At 40.0% G+C, this 16,829-nt stretch overlaps 1 protein-coding gene across 12 annotated transcripts in view; it reads left to right on the top strand.

Moving 5' to 3' along the window:
* The window catches only part of LOC100737060 (chondroitin sulfate proteoglycan 4-like), a 142,190-nt gene that overhangs the window by 72,879 nt on the left and 52,482 nt on the right, over nucleotides 1-16,829 (top strand). For 2 of the 12 annotated variants that reach the window (XR_002339742.1, XR_002339740.1), the window contains one exon: nucleotides 1,468-8,754. The exons of 8 other annotated variants lie outside the window; for them this stretch is intronic. The gene's annotated coding sequence lies outside the window, so the exon portion shown is untranslated. Of the gene's footprint in view, nucleotides 1-1,467; nucleotides 8,755-16,829 lie in introns of those variants that run through there. 2 more of the 12 variants (XR_002339745.1, XR_001301795.2) reach the window with 1 other exon arrangement.

The following is a 16,829-nucleotide window of genomic DNA, read 5'->3' as shown; positions in this document are numbered from 1 at the left end:
GACAATAGTTCACTTTCTCTTTATTTTGTGTGCCCTAGGACCATGGATCCTGGGACTCTTGGCTCTTGCATGACCTTTAGGCACACAGTTATTGTCTGTGTTACTTGCCTCCAGGGCTCACACCTTGCAGAACCCTTTATCTGCAGCAGCCCAGATCTGCTGAGACATTGTTGTCTGCCCACAGGTGGGAGCCAGGAGGCCTTGTGCTGGTGGGATCCTGGCCCAAGTCTCTGTTTTGGCATCAGGCTGAGAAACTGGGCTTTTCCCAAACTACTTACTAGCTGAAAAAAATCTCCTAACTCTCAATTATAGTTTCTCTGGTGGTTGTGTTTGGTCCCAGGAACAATAACTCATTTACCACAATTTTTAGCAAGACCAAGATTCACTACATTTTATAATATTTTTTAAAGACTCTTCTGTTTTTCATCTCAGCACTGCTCATGCTGTCACAAAGCAAAGACTACATCAGCACTTAAAAAAAATTATGGCTTTATTGAGACATTATTTACACACCATATGATTCATTCAAAGTATACAATTCAATACTTTTTAGTGTATTTACAGAGCTATGCAGCCATTGCTGCAATCAATTTTAGAATATTTTCATCACCTCAGAAAGAAGCCCTGTATCCATTGAGTCACTCTTCATCTACCTCCAAATTTCCCACCCCTGAGCAACTACTAATATACTTTATATCTCTGTAGATTTGCTTATTCTGGATATTTAATATAGATAGAATGACACAATATTTGGTCCTTTGAGACTGGCTTGTTTCACTTAGCATAATGTTTTCAAGGTTCATCATGTTGTGGCATGTATTAGTTTCTTTTTGTGACAGCATAATGTTTCATTGTATGGCTATACCACATTTCATTTATCCATGCATCAGTTAATGGACATTTGAGTTGTTTCTACTTTTTTTTTTTTTTTTGGCCATTGTAAAAAGTGCTGCTATAAATATTCACAAACCTGTTTTGTGTAGATACATGTTTTCATTTCTCTTGGATATATACCTAGAAGTGGAACTGCTGGGTAATTAATTCTTTGTTTAACCTTTTGAAAAACTGCCAGACTATTTTCCAAAGTGGCTGCCACGTTTTAGATTCCCACTGTCAGTATATGAGGGTTCCAGTGTTTCTATATTCTCAACAGTACTGCTTGTCTTTTTGATTTTCCCATCCTAGTGGGTAAGAAGTGATATCTCACTGTCATTTTGATTAGCATTTCCCTGATGAGTGATGATGTTGAACATCTTTTAATTTACTCATTGACCATTTATATATCTTAGCGAAATGTCTATTCAGATCCTTTGTTAATTGGGTTATTAAATTAAAAAATTATTGAGTTTTAAGAGATATTATATTTTATGGATAGTAGTCCCTATCAGATATGTGATACGCAAAATTGTTCTCCCATTCTGTGGATTGTCTTTTTACCTTTCTTTTTTTTTTTGCTTTGCTTTTTAGGGCCACGTCTGTGGCAGCTTGAAGCAACGCTGGGTCCTTAACCCACTGAGCAAGGCCAGGGATTGAACACACATCCTCGTGGACACTGAGCCACAACAGGAACTCTGTCTTTTCACTTAATGCTGTCATATGAAACACAAAAGGCTTTAATTTCAATGATGTTTAATTTATGAATTTTTTCTTTTGTCACTGTACCTTGGGTGTAATATCTAAGAAAACATTTCCTTAATCCAAAGTCATGAAGATATATACCTTTGCTTGCTTTTAAGAGTTTTCTATTTTTAGGTCTTAAAATTAGATCTTTGTCTCATTTGAGTTCATTTTTATACATAGTGTATATGGTATGAAGTAGAGGTCCAACTTCATTCAATAGCATGTGAATATATACTTTTCTTAGCACCATTTGTTTAAGAGACTATTATCTTTCCATTTAATTACCTTCACTCCTTTGTCAAAAACCAGTTGACCGTAAGAGATTATTTTTGTACTCTCAGTTCTGTTCTATTGATTTCTATATTATATTATTTCTGTACTCTCAGTTCTATTTTATTGATTTTTATATTTTTGTATATTCTATTGGTCCTTATGCCAGCTGCGCCCTGACTTGATTACTATAGCTTTGTAGTAAGTTTTGAAATTTGGAAGTGAGTTCTCCAACTTTGTTCTTCTTTCCCAAGATTGTTTTGCCTATTTGGGGCTCCTTTAATTTCCATATGAACTTTAAAATCAGCTTATCCGTTTCTGCAAAGAAGGCATCAAGATTTTGATAGAGATCTCATTGAATCTGTAGATAAATTTTAAATTTAGGGACTATTAAATCTTAACAATATTAAGTCTTATGATCCATTGAACATAGGCTGTCTTTTTATTTATTTAGGACTTTTTAATTTCTTCCAACAATGTTTTGTTGTTTTCAATTTATACGTCTTGCACTTCCTTAGTTAAATTTATTCCTAAGTATTTTATTGTTTGTGATGCTATTGTAAATGAAATTGTTTTCTTAATTTTAATTTTTACCTTCTTAATTTTGTGTATTGCTAATACATAGAAATACAACTGATTTTTGTATATTGATTTTATAATCTGCAACTTTGTTGAAATCTTTTAATTGTTTCTTAGTGGATTTCTTAGGATTATCTACTTATAAGATTATTTCATTTGAAAATACAGGTAGCTTTACCTTTCCAGTCTAGGTTCCTTTTTATTTCATTTTCTTGCCTAATTATCCTTACTATAACTTCTACTACAGTGTTGAATAGGAGTGGTGGGAACGGATCTCCTTGCCTTGTTTTTGACCTTAGGGAGAAAGTTTCACTCTTGCCATTAAGTATATATTGACAGCTATAGGGTTCCTGTAGATGTCCTTTATCATGTTGAGGAGGTTCCCTTCTACTCCTAGTTTATTGAATGTTTTTATCGTGAAGGAATATTGAACTTTTTTTGGTGGGGAGCAGTCCCGTGGCACATGGAGTTCCTGGGCCAGGGATCAGATCTGAGCCGCAGTTGCAACCTACACTACAACTGTGGCAATGCTGGATCCTTAACCCATTGTGCCAGGCTGGGGATTGAACCTGCATCCCAGTACTCCAGAGACACTGCTGATCCTGTTGCACCACAGCAGGAACTCCAGGATACTGAATTTTGTCCAGTATTTTTCTTGTATTTATTCAAGCGATCATGTGATTTTTGTTCCATGTTCTATTGATATAGTGGATACATTAATTGATTTTTAGATATTTAACCAACCAATCCCATTTGGCCATGGTGTATAATCCTTTATATATATTTGCTGAATTTCTCTTGAGGATTTTTGCATTCTATTAGCACTCTTGCTATAAACCTCCCTGAAAAGGGCCATGAGTTCAAACAGAAGCATGTGTATTGAATGGACAGCAAACAGTTTTTATCTAGGAAGATTTGTTTTATTGTGGAATAAAAATAGAATGAATTTGGGAATTTGAAATGTTTTAAGTCTGTGAGGGAGAAGCTGAAATATTTACCTTAGTTTAGAGCACAGATCACATTTGGAAAGATAACTGGTATTGAGTAGACCCTGGGGGAGGGGTAGTCACCAGAACCATGCAGAAGTTAACCATATACATTTCTACGCTAAGTGCCTGTGCCTGCAGCTGCCCCTTCCCCAGCTCACCCCACGTGATTGTTGAAAGTTAGGTTGTCCTAGCAAGCTGGAAGAGCCAGGAGGGATAATGCAACCTGTATTTGCTTTGAGGATGGATATCCAAGATCATGGGGTGTTGAAATGAAACTTTCATTTGAAACACCAAGGCAATAGATATCCCAGTTCAAAGTAAAGGGCTTCACCATGATAAAGTTTTTTCAAAAGAAGTGATCAGGCTAAATGACCCTTAAATTCCCTCTTATGGGGAAAAGAGTTAGAAATTGGAAATGAGTGAAGAAGAATTTGAGAGAAAGCTGTTCTTTTGCCATGAGTTCTACCCCACCTCTACCTCAAGGGAAGGTCTAGGAGTCTCTGAATGTTTAAGCTTAGGGAAAGGAGGTTCAAGGGATTTTTAAAGAGGTTAATATAGGTCTCCTGTGTCTGAGGACATAGAATGATCTAAAGGGTGAGAGAGAGACAGACTAGTTGCTTTCATTGTTGTTCAAAGGAGAGATATCCATGAGAGGAGGTCAGTTTTCCAGAGCTGTCAGGCCACTGAGTGAATACAAATAGCCTCTGACTTGTCATAGTTTGACTTAGAATTTTTAGACTTTGTAATGGTGGGAAAGTGATATTCATTCAGTAGAAACCATACTTTTAATTTTGAATTTTAATCTTTTCCCAGCAGAATATGTGGTAGATACTCTCCTGATGCTGGACAGTGGCAATGACCTGTAGCTCCCAGTCAGCCTGACAATCATGAGGGTCAACAACCAATACACCTACAACCATCCTATACCCATACAACCGTTCTGTTTTTCACTTTCAGTACAGTATTCAATAAATTATATGATATATTCACTCCTTTTTATAAATTAGGCTTCATGTTAGATGATTTTATCCAATTGCAGGCTACTGTAAGTGTTTTGGTCATGTTAAGGTAGGCTAGACCAAGCTATGATGTTCCATAGATTAAATGCATTTTTGACTTACAATAATTTCAACTTATTGGGATATAACCCCATCATAAGTCAAGGAAGATTAGCACATGAGTGTTTCTTGTGGACCAGATGTGGATTCAGAGAACAAGCTGGCACAGGGGTCATCTTATCTGAGACAGTAGTCTAGAGAGGCATAGACTTGAGTGAAGAGAAGCTGGATTTTTAGAAGATGAAGAAAAAAGGAAGGACCCGTCAAAAAGTTGCATTTGCCCTGCCAAGGAATTGCAGATGAGAAATCTCAAGGATCTCTGAAGAACCATTGTCAGAGCTCATGAGAAAAGTCAACTTTAAACATTTGCAAAAACAAAATCACAAATTCTAAACTTTATGACAGTAGCAGGTAAGTAGAAACTTCTGCTCCCCTGACCTACCCACCTCTGGAGGGGTTGAAACCATGAATAGTCAGAGGAAGTCAGAGACAAGAGAAAAAAAGACCCTTTGCTTCCTTGACTTCAGACCCAAACCATCAGATGGAGGGAAGCCTCAACTTAAAAGCAAATTTGAAGTTTTGACTATTACGTAAGACTGGACATTTTGATGCTAACCTGAAATTGTGATTTATGACTTGAAGTGACCCTTAAACTGCTTGTATTACCCAAGAGTGACCAGAAAATTCTTGATGACTTCCCTACCCAGGCCCCACAGGGATCGAAAGGGACAATGGCAGACAAAAATGAAGTTGTTTTCTGCTGACATTCTAGTTCTGCTTGTTCAGTATAATGTTTGCATGAGAATGATGCATTTCTACTTATCAGAATTGCACCTCAGCCACAGGACTGAGTGCCAGATGCTGTTGAATTTTATTCCAATTTTGTTTTACTACAATAATGCATTATCTGTATTCTGTTTCCTCCAAGGGGCCTTGTCTGACCACTCCAGTTAGATGATCTCTATGCAATGGACATATGTCCTTCTTTATGGCCACTGAGCATTGGAAACACCTTCCTAATGTCTGGGAAACCTCCCATTTTAGGAAGCAGTGCTCCTGTCCAGGAAAAGAAGCTGAAATGTCAGGTATTCAAGTCCTACCCTCCCTGCAGCAGATGTGTCAGCATAGCCAGCAACAGGAGGGAGCAAGGGCTGTCTAGACTCCATTCTGGTAACAGATGGTGGTAGTAGAAGTAACATCTGGTTTTTAGAGGCAGCAGTGACAGAGAAGAGGACCCGGTGTTGTGGGGTGGGTGGGGGGTCTGCAGTGTCTGTGCCCAATGGGGGCCTGTGGAATCTTCATTGGCCCAGTTCCACCATGTGAGGTTGGCAGCACTTCCTGGCTCTGTAGCCCCCATGCATCCGGTGCTCCTGGAGATTCAGTGAACTTCTCGGTCATCTTTTTGTAATTACTAATTATAGTAATTATAGATTTACAAAAAAGTTGCTGAGATCGTAGAGAGTGTCCTCATATGTTCTCACCTAGCTTCCCCCAACATTAATGTCTTATACAGCTATGGCACATTTGTCAAAACTAAGAAACAACCATTGGTATGACATCATTCTCTAAATCACATACTTTATTTGGATTTCACCAACATTTCCATTCAGGGCCCTTTTCTCTTTCAAGATCTAAATCAGGACAGAACTTTCCTTTTGGCTGTCATGTCTCCCAGGTCTCTTTTCTTCTTTGACAGTTTCTTAGAGTCTTTCCTTGTTTTCTAAAAGAACTAGTCAGTTATTTTGTAGAATGTTCCTCAAGTTGGACTTACCTGATGTTTTCTCATTAGTTGACTGGAATTATGGATTTGGGGGAAAATTACTACAGAGGTGAAGTGTCTCTTCTCTTCAAGGGTTAAATCTCAGGGGATACATGATGTCCACATGACTTATCATGGGTGATTTTAACTTTGATCAGCTGGTTAAAGGGCTGTCTCCCAGGTTTCTCCACTGTGAAGCTAATATTTTCCCCTTTCCATACTCCATTTGTTGGAATGGAGTCACTAAGTCCAGCTCACACTTGAAAAAAGGAAGTTGAGTTCCATCTACTGGATGGGGGCATGTGTTCATATATTATTTGGAATTCTTCTATAAGGAAGATTTGTCCTTTCTCCTTCATTTACTTAAGTACGTATGTATGTATCTATCTGATACTCAATCTAGCACAAGAAAAGAGTACTCGTTTGTAAAAATTCAAGAAGAAATCTTAGGACCCAGTGGTGGGAAAAACAGCCAGCATGAGAGGGTCTATGAAGATATTAGAAACCAAGAAAAAAAACCACATGGAGGAAACAAGAGACATGCTCTCTGTGACCTGCTCTATTCCCTTGCAGTGGACCAGCTTCTGACACAAAGTTTAGTTTTACTTCCCTCTCTTGCTGGCCTGAGCCTCTCCATTGTCCCCATGCTGTCTGACTGTTGCTCCAGGGCATAACATCATCTGACTACAATTGAGGTTTGCCTGGCTCAAATTCTCACGAGAAAGTAACTTATTTTCTTAGCAGCTTATAGATTCATTCTTCCTGGCCCAGATCCCCTTGAATTCAGTTAGCTGTGGCCAGCAATGGGGTGGAATTACTTGGTTAAAAAAACAAGCAAACAAACAAAAAACACAATCATCTTGTCACCTCTTTGTAAGAGTTCTGAGAAGGAATGAATTCTAAAAAGAGAGTATGAGGGGCTGGCACTGCAAAATGCTCCTACTGCATTTTCCTTCGGCTCTTCTTGGAATAAGGGTTTTACTCCTAAAATAACATCAGAGGTTGCATTTATTTCGAAGTCTACATATGGGCTCTTCTGCTCAACACACAGTGCTCTTTGGTGATCATTTTTGTTCTCCAAAATTTTGGAGTTTTTGCCTAAAATTTCATTAAGCAGATAAAGAGGAGCTTTTGAAGCATCGATGGAGGCTTAAGTCACCTTCCCAGCCTTTCCATCCTCTCCCTAGTGGCTGCCAAGATCCCCTTCAGTATGTAGCTTAAGGGAGGTAGAGAAGATAAATGATTTACTTTTCTGGGCCTCAGTTTTCAAGTCAAAGAAAAGTCACTGCTTTCATATATCATTCTCCTAAATGAGATTATACTGAGGGGCACTGGGAAATTCAGAGTCCCTGCCTGTAAAAACATCATAAAGATGAATTTGTAAGCTGCAGGGTCCCAGAAGGCACACCAAACTGAGTCACTGAGAAGTACTCAATAACAAACTCAACAGAAATGTGGGCAGGTTCAGGGAAAATAAGTATGGCTCTGTAAACACCCCCCCCCCACCACCCGGGGGGCTTGCAATTGCAGGGTGACTTTGCAGCCCCTCAGACAGAAAGGACAAAGGAAGGACTGGTTCCTAGAGGTAGAGAGAGTGGCTGTATGGCTATGAGAAGCAGCCACCCTTAGAGAGTGCAAGGGAAGGGAGAGAGTTGGGGGAATAAATACTCCATATCACCCTTCTCCTTTCTGACCTCCTGCCAGTGGCTGCCGTCCACTGAACCCAGTGGGAAACCAAAGGGCCAGATTACCCTTGACCTAGTCCATAGAGAGAAGCGTCTCAGGACAGATAGCAGGGTGCAGAGGAATCCAGCACAAGACAGTCAGATGGCTTGTGGCCGAGCCTGGTCTACAACCCTACTTTCCTGACTTGTATCATCATGCTCTTTCTACCACATCACCCTGCCTTCTTCTCATTTTCTCCTGCCACTCTAGGCTGGCTGCTTCAAGGTTCTTCTCATGTTATAGATGAAAGAGCAGCTTAGGTTTGCAAACTATCAGGGCCCCACTGTGGCCTGCATCTTACCCAGTCCAGTAATGGAAGAACTAGGCCTTCCCTCCTGCTTCTCTTGAGTTTCCTCCCAGCTCTGGAGGCCAGAAATCTATCTTATGGCGCCTCCATCCTGACCTCTGGTGGATTTGCTTCTAGACAGAGTGCTTTGCTGAGAAACCCCTCCTTATGAGCACAGGAACCCCCCCCCCATTTTTTTGCAATGCAAAAAGAAGCCCCAAGTTGCTTTCTGAATAAATGAGGTTTGCATTCTTCCTGGAAAGAGTTTTCTTCTCTGAGGTGGTTATTGCCACGGTCAATTGAAAATTAGGAAGCTGCTTTCAGAAATGTTTGCCTATGCTTTGGAATGTAATTGAAAACAACTGTTTTATTTCTACTGAAATGTGTAGAGAGTTAGAACCAGCACTGGCAGCTAATCAAGGAGGGGTGAAGGCAGAATGGTTTGGAGGAGGGGAGGGGAAAAGAGTGGTTGGGGAGGGGAAAAGAGTGGTTGGGTGGGGGCAGGGGAAAACCAAGTTTTATTCATTAGAAGAAAGGAAAATAATTGGAGGTTTCCATGTAGAGTAAGTTTCTATCTGACCCACCCCAATGGCAACATAGACTATGGAAGAGAAAAGCTGAGTGACTTTTTAGAGTAACAACATAGTCTTGGACCAGGTGGTAAGAAGGCGAGTCCAGGACAAGAACCTTAGTTTCTTATAGCAAGTCAATTAGGTATTGCCATTCGCACTTTAAAGAGAAGGAGAGGCTAGTTCACAGAGCTATGGGGATAGTTCGCAGAAGATACAGGGGATATTCTCTGAGGCTGTAGAAGGAAAGTTCCCATCACCTTTCCAGTTATTGTATGACTTCAGCAAGGAAGACGGAACACTCAGCCCAGCACGCCCTTTTGCTTCCTGCAGGCCCCATAGTCTTCAGCCTTAGATTTTCTTCATGAATCATAATTGTATTCCTAAGCAAATGGCCCATACCAAGAGCAGATGCTGGTGGAGTTGGACAGCTGGGTCCACACCTGGAACAAATCCCTCCCTGAAAAATATCCAGGAACCTTCCAGCCCTGCAAGAAAGGGGGCTGGGGCTTCCTCCAGGAGAACTGACACATTCTTCCAGTACCTTGAAGAATCTAGAGAATTTGGGGACTGGATTCAAAAGACAGGGCTCTTAAATGCCATCATAAAAGAGATAGAACATTTCCCCTATTATATCAGAATTGGTATATTCAGAAGACAGATCAGAATTGATCATATTCAGAAGCATTAAAAAGGACATTTTAGGTAAAATGACAACTGTTTTATCCTTGAGCTTCTTATGGTTGTAACCTTTGGAATGAATGTGAACTGATTCAAAGTCTGTCATGCTAGGCATTTTGCCTGACAGCCTGGGCCTCTGAGGAATCAATCATAGATTGAGCTACAGACAGATTTTTAAGGGGGCCATCTCTTGCTTTTCTGGTCTCTCATAAGACTCCACAGTCCCAATTAATCTCTGAATTTGAACATTCCTGATCTTGTGCACTTTGTTAGAGGCAGGTGATAACTTAGATAACTTAGAACAGTGCCAGGCATATAGCAAGTACTCAGTGAATGTCTTGCCCGTGCTAACTCATTTAATTATGCCACTCTATGAAGTAGAGATACCTATAGTTCCTCGTTTTCCTCATTTGTAAAATAGAGATAAAGAGACTGAGTAACTTACTCAAGGTCATATAACTAGTAAGTTCTAATACAGACACTGAGATGTGCTGCTCAGATCCCTCATCAGGGGTGAAGGGCTTACACCTGCTGAGAGTGTGGCTTTAGACAGCTCCTAGATGTCAGCCCTCTCTGGGAATGGCCTTGGCTAAAGAGAGCCATCAAGCCTAGGGCCATACTTGCTTCCCAGGGCAGCCCACATCCAGTGATTGATTGACAGAGGAGTACAAAGGCTCTGCCTCTCTCAGTCCATCTCAGAATAATTCTGAAAGTCCATTTCAGTGTCAGAATCCTGAAGGATTCACTTGGGCCTACACTGAGATGATACAGTAGCTTAATTTCTCCCTTAGCCCAATCCTATTTATTTCCTTTTCCTTCCATAGTAATTAATCCCAGGAACACTCCTTAATAAATCTTCAGTGCTCTAAAACCCTTGACTCAGAGTCTGCTTCCTGAGGAACCCAAGCCATGACAGTGCTGGAGCTGCAATTTGAACTTGGGCCATCTGGCTCCACAAGCCATGCTCTTAGCCAATGCATTCTAATAACTCTCAAGAGAGGTATAATTGTTAAAGCTTGAAGGAACCTAGAGTCAGGTAGTACAATCCTCATGTTAGCACCTAGAATTTAAAATACTATTTGAAAATAACAGGAGTATCTGCTTGCCCAGAGCAGATACACAAATGTTTTTGTTCATTGACAGGGGAAGTATGTACAGTGTTTGGGTTAAGAAATTAGGAGGCTCCCTCACCCCTGTATATGTTTCAGTAATATGAATAGAGATTTGTTGCCCATCTTCATAGAACTCAGGTTCTCTATGGTTTTCCAGTGAGCTTCTAAGAGCACAAGTTCAGTGAAGGTCAGGCTCCTGAGAACTGGTAGCCTCTTAAATGACATTAGGAGAGGCAGGCACTCAAAGAAGGGGAGAAACCACCATGGCTTTCTCCACTAGGGCTTTCTATATGTGGAATCTTTGATGAAATGCTGAGCAATCTCCCATGTACTATGCTCACAGCCTTCTCATGGAACTGTGTTTTTTGACCCAGAAATAACATTGGCCCTACAACCCCACTTCATCTTCTATAGACAAGGACACAGAAGTATGGAGGAGCTGAGGGTTTCCCCAGCTAACCAGTGGCAGAAATGACTCTGGAACACTGTCAGTCAAGGTCTCTTTCTACTGCTCTGCTCTTCCATTTTGAGATTTCACAAAACATTTCCAGGCATGATTAATGTGCCAGAGATAGTTGGTGCACAGTGTTATTCCACATGTTCTTCTAACACTTCCCAGCTTCTTTTGCAGTTATGTTGAAATCACATGATATCTGGCTTGAACTTTGTGTATAAGTGTAGTGCATGCCTCTTCCAGGCTAGTGAATTCAGACTGGTGTTTCTTCATCCTTCGTGTGCTCTGTAAAGGACAACTTGGAGATCAGGTGGGACATGCAGCAAAGCTACAAGACGGAGGACAGCCTCCCAACTCACATGAGACTTTACATAAGCATGAAATAAGCCATTGCTCTCTGAAGCCACTGAGATTTCAAAGATTTGACCTTTGAGACAGTTAGAATCCACTAGCCAGAGTCTCTAGTCTTTTACTCCTGGACCAGCTTGCCAGAACAAGACATAAGGTGCAGGGCTTGACAACAGCAGCCCACCAATTGGGAAAAGTAAATAGGAATGTGACATTCATCACTTGGACACCTGTTCCTCAACTCAGAAGGTCTGAGAGAAGGTAGGGGGTCTGGGAGAAGGGTGAGAAAAAGAAAACTAGTTGCTACTTGAGTGCACCTTCCTACTCTTCAGAAAATCAGGTTTCCATGGCTTTAGAGAAGGCTGTGTTAGGCAACTGTGGTGTGTTCTTCCTCAGTTTTCTTTCTACATTCAGGAATGGGTTGTGGCCACATTGCTTTTTTTAGCCTGAGCCCAGCTCCATCCCCTCTCGAAAGTGCACCAGGAACTGGTAGGAGGAACTGAGCCAATGAGAACTTCTCTATGAAACCTCTGCTCCAGACCCCACTTCATGCCCCACCTGCAGTGGGCTTCTCAGGACCTGGCTCTGAACAGAGAGCTCTCAACACTTTCCCTGGTGGGCATAACTATGACTCCAAACAAACCCTTGAAATAAGAGAGAGGAAAGGCAGGGCATCTTCTTTGCCAGGCTGTTGGTTTTGAGGCTATAACTGAGTGACTTTTAGCTCTAGGACCTCAAATTAAAATGCAGATTGCTGGTCCTGATGTTGAATTCTGGCAAGCTGGTCTTGTAGTCTTTGCATTTCCTGCCACTTAGCCTGGCACACCCACATTGGTAAGGTCCACTGATGGAGAACTTGGTTGTCTGTGCCTTTCTGACTCCACAGCTGGCATCTTATTTCAGAGTGACTCCCTCCCACACGGGATACATGTCCCAGGGTCAGCAGCTACAAGGCCAGGCTTTCATACCCTCACCTCATGTGCCTTTAGATAAGACTGACTATTTAAGGTCATGGTTAATGGCTTTATTGCATGCAAACTCTTCAGAGAACAGGATATGATACAGCTGGAAGCTGATTCTGTCGTTGTTGATCATACAGATTACATGAGAAATCCCAATAACTGGGCTGACCTCTTCCACTTTCACTAGTAATAGTCTTCTCTAGGTTCTGGTAAATGTAATAATTAGCATAATTAGCAAATCTAGCTAATGCTTTGTTACAAATGCTTTTGTCGCAAATGCTTTGTTATTTTCCTGACACATCTTTTTGAAAAATCTAACACATTTTAGTTGTAAAGATTAAAGCAATATAATAGAACGGCATTTTCCAGTCCCAAGTCTCTAACAGATGAACAGTTTGATATATGTAAGCATGATTTTATGCTTACATATATCATGTATTTTAAAAAATATAAATGGGATCACACTATATATATATTTCTCTGCAACTTACCTTATTATTTCATTTTAAGGTATTGGGACATTTTCCCATGTCAATGTGATCTCCCTCATCGTTTAAAAAACATCTATAGAGTGTTTTGTGTGTGTGTGTGTCTTTTTGCCATTTCTTGGGCCGCTCCCGCGGCATATGGAGGTTCCCAGGCTAGGGGTCGAATTGGCGATGTAGCCACCGGCCTACGCCAGAGCCACAGCAATGTGGGATCCGAGCCGCATCTGCAACCTACAGCACAGCTCAGGGCAACGCCGGATCCCTAACCTGCTGAGCAAGGCCAGGGATTGAACCCACAACCTCATGGTTCCTGGTCGGATTCGTTAACCACTGAGCCACGACAGGAACTCTAGAGTGTTTTACTATGTGGCTGGACTAGGATGTATTTATTTAATTCTCCATTGATAGACATTAGGCTATTAACATTCATTTATTATTATGACCAGTATTACAATAAGCACCTTTATACAGTATATCTTCACACATATGTCTTATAATTTCTTTAGGATAAATTGCTAGAATTAGAAATATTAGCTCAAAAGTCATGTGCAGCAAAATTTTCAAATTGTAAATAGATTATCTTCCAGATGTTGCAACTGGTGTGAGAGTACCTATTTTGCCATACTGTTAGATCAGTGAGTATCATCACTTTGATTACTCTGGGAGATTTAAGTAAATCTTGCTCTTAAAATTTTTTTATTTCTTTATTATTGAATTTAAGCAGTATCTTTCCAGATAATAGTGGTCATTTGTGTTTTATCTAATTGTTTAATTTTTGCTCATTTTTCTTTTGTTTGTTTTTTAACTGATAGAAAAAAGCACTAAATATTTTACAAATATTAAACCTTTCTGATATATGTTGAAAATATTTTGTAATACTTCTCATTAGTTCCTCATATTGAAAGAGTTAAAATTTTACATACTTCTATAAAAGCAAAATTCAAAGTTAATTTTCTGCTTTAATGTTTTTTGACTTTGTGACATGCTTGGAAAAGCCTTTTCACCTCAAAAGTATGAAACTATTCTACATTTTCTTCAAGTATTTTTAAATGTAAAAAGAAAAGAACTTACGAATATTGTCTTTCATCATACACAAAATAAATTCCTCCAAAATGGATTTAACTCACTTCTTCAGAAAGTAGACAGCCAATGATTTCAATGCTACATACTTTAAATATTAAAATATTTTTTAAAACATTAAAATGTAAAACATTAAAATATTCCAGTTATCTTAAAATTCATCTTTATGTTTTATACTTAAAAACAAATTATACATGTGTGGATTTTAATTTAGACCCTATATTCTGTTTCACTGATCTCTTTTTCCATACTTAAATCAAATCCAGAGTGTTTTAATTTCTGTGGCTTTAAAGTATGTTTTGATATCTGGGAGGGCAGATTTCCACTCATTAATCTGCTTATGCATTTATTCTTCCAAATAAAAGTTAGAATCAATGTAGATTCCCTAAACAAACAAGCAAAGATTTCTATTAGGGCTTTATTAGAATTGTGTTAAATTTATAAATTAATTTGAAAAGAATTGAAATTTCTATGAGATTGAATCTTCCTAAACAGAAATGCAGTATAGAAATCGATTTATATAAATCCGTCATGTTTTTCAGTAGATTTTTTTCATGGAAATATTAGGAAAAAATAATTGTAAAAAGATCCTACTTATTTATTTATTTATTTATTTTTGTCTTTTTAGGGCTGCATCTGAGGCACACGGAGGTTCCCAGGCTAGGGGTCAAACTGGAGCTGCAGCCACCAGACTATACCACAGCCACGGTGACGCCAGATACAAGCCAGGTCTGCGACCTACACCACAGCTCATGGCAACATCGGATCCTTAACCCATTGAGCAAGGCCAGGGATGGAACCCTTATCCTCATGGTTCCTAGTCAGATTTGTTTCCACTGAGCCACAATGGAAACACAAAAAGATTCCATGTATAATAGCAAAAAACTATTGTTGGAGCTTTCTAAAATATTTAGAAATACCTAAACTATTTCTGACATATTCATGATTGTTTGATATTTAAATATTTTTATTTTATCTAGACATCCTTCTAAATTCTCTCTTATTAATTCTAATTGTTTTTGAGGCATAATCATATTGCAAACGATGACCACGTGTCTCTACCTTTCTGATATTTCAACCTGCCTTATTGAATTTGTTAGGACCTTCACAAAAATGTGATAATAGTATACAATTGGTCATATTTATATTACTTCTGATGGAGTGTACAACACCAGAGGTAGTGCCATTTAAGTATGTGTGTTGTCTGATGGTATCTTGTTAAAATGAGGAAATTCCTTCTATATCTGATTTTAAAATTTGTGTATGTGTATGTATAAGTGTGTGTGTATTTCATCAAAAATGACAGTGAATTTCATTGACTATGTAGGTTATAATATAGTATGGGGGGGTTGCTGTGGGGAAATAGAGGGGGAGAGAGAATTTCTTCAAGGTGAGGGGAATATGTCATGTTATTTCACTTGAACTTGCCACTTATTCCTATCTTCTTTCCTCTCTCCATTGAGAATATCACAGTATTTCAGTTATTGTATTTTGCATCTCTTCGTGTTTAAGTTTTATATTTTGTATTTCTTTGCTTAGTGTTTCCTGTAAATTATCCATCTTTGCCTCCAGTTTATTTCCAATGTCTTGCATCATCTTCAGCATCAACAGTCCAAAGTCTTTTTCCTGCAGGCTGAGAATCTCCTGATCACTTAGCTGTTTTTCTGGGGTTTTGTCTTTCTCCCTCATCTGAGTTATAGTTCTCTGTCTTTTCATTTTTATAGGTTTTGGTGTGGTGACCTTTTTACAGATGATAGAGTTGTAGCCTCTCTTACTTTTGGTATCTGCCCCCCTTGTGGCTGAAGTTGCTAAGGGGGTGTAGGGGGGAGGCTTGCTGTAGGTTCCCAGATGGGAGCCTGCCCACTGGTAGGTGGGGCTTTGTCTCTGGGTGAGATTAGAGGTAGCTGTGTGCCTGGGGGGTCTTTAGGCAGCCTGTTTACTGATGGGTGGGGCTCTGATCCCACCTGGATTGTTGTTTGACCTGGAGCTTCTCAGTGCTGATAGGTGGGGCCAGATTTTCCCAAAATGGCCACCTCCAGAGAAAGGCATGCTGCTGAGAGCTTTGCCTCCAATGCCCCTCCCCCACAACAAGCACATTCACCCCGTTTTCCCAGGAGATCCAAGGAGAACTGCCGTCAGGTCGACCCAGATTCCTATGGAGCCTTTGCTTTGCTCTGGGACCCAGTGCCTATGAAAGTCTGTGTGCACCTTTCAAGAGTGGGGTCTCCGTTTACCCCGTCCTGTGGAGCTCCTGTGCACAAGCCCCACTTGCCTTCAATGCCAGATGCTCCGGGGACTCTTTCTCCCAGTGCCAGATCCCCAGGCATGGGGATTTGACGTGGGGCTCAGAACTCTCACTCCAGCAGGTGATTCTCTGTGATACAGTTCCTTTCCAGTCTGTGGGCTTCCCACCGGGAGGGATGGGGTTGCTTATATTGTGTAATTGCCCCTCCTGCTTCTTGATGTGGCCTCCTCTTTGTCTTCTGGAGTAGGATATTCTTTTGAAAGTTTTCAGTCCATTTGATTGACGGTTGCTCAGCATTTGGTTGTAATTTTGTGGTTTTCATGAGAGAAACTGAGCTCCAGTCCTCTTCTTGCGCCATCTTAACCCCATCTCCAGAGAATATCACAGTATTAAAAACCAGTTTTTTTTTGTGTTACTGCATCTTAGAAACTGAGTTTAAACAGATAAACTCCCTCCAGATATGCATTCTGAGGGGATCAAAATACAACTTTGCTTCTTCTTACTCTTGATATAGTTTTCGTTTCCTAATCTGTAAAACACTGTAAAGCACCATGTAAGAATAAAGATGTTATAAATTATAAAAGTTAAAACATATAGCCTGTAC

The sequence above is a fragment of the Sus scrofa genome, chromosome 16, assembly GCF_000003025.6.
Source record: "Sus scrofa isolate TJ Tabasco breed Duroc chromosome 16, Sscrofa11.1, whole genome shotgun sequence".
Taxonomy (NCBI): domain Eukaryota; kingdom Metazoa; phylum Chordata; class Mammalia; order Artiodactyla; family Suidae; genus Sus; species Sus scrofa.
This window is presented reverse-complemented; position numbering and strand designations above follow the sequence as displayed.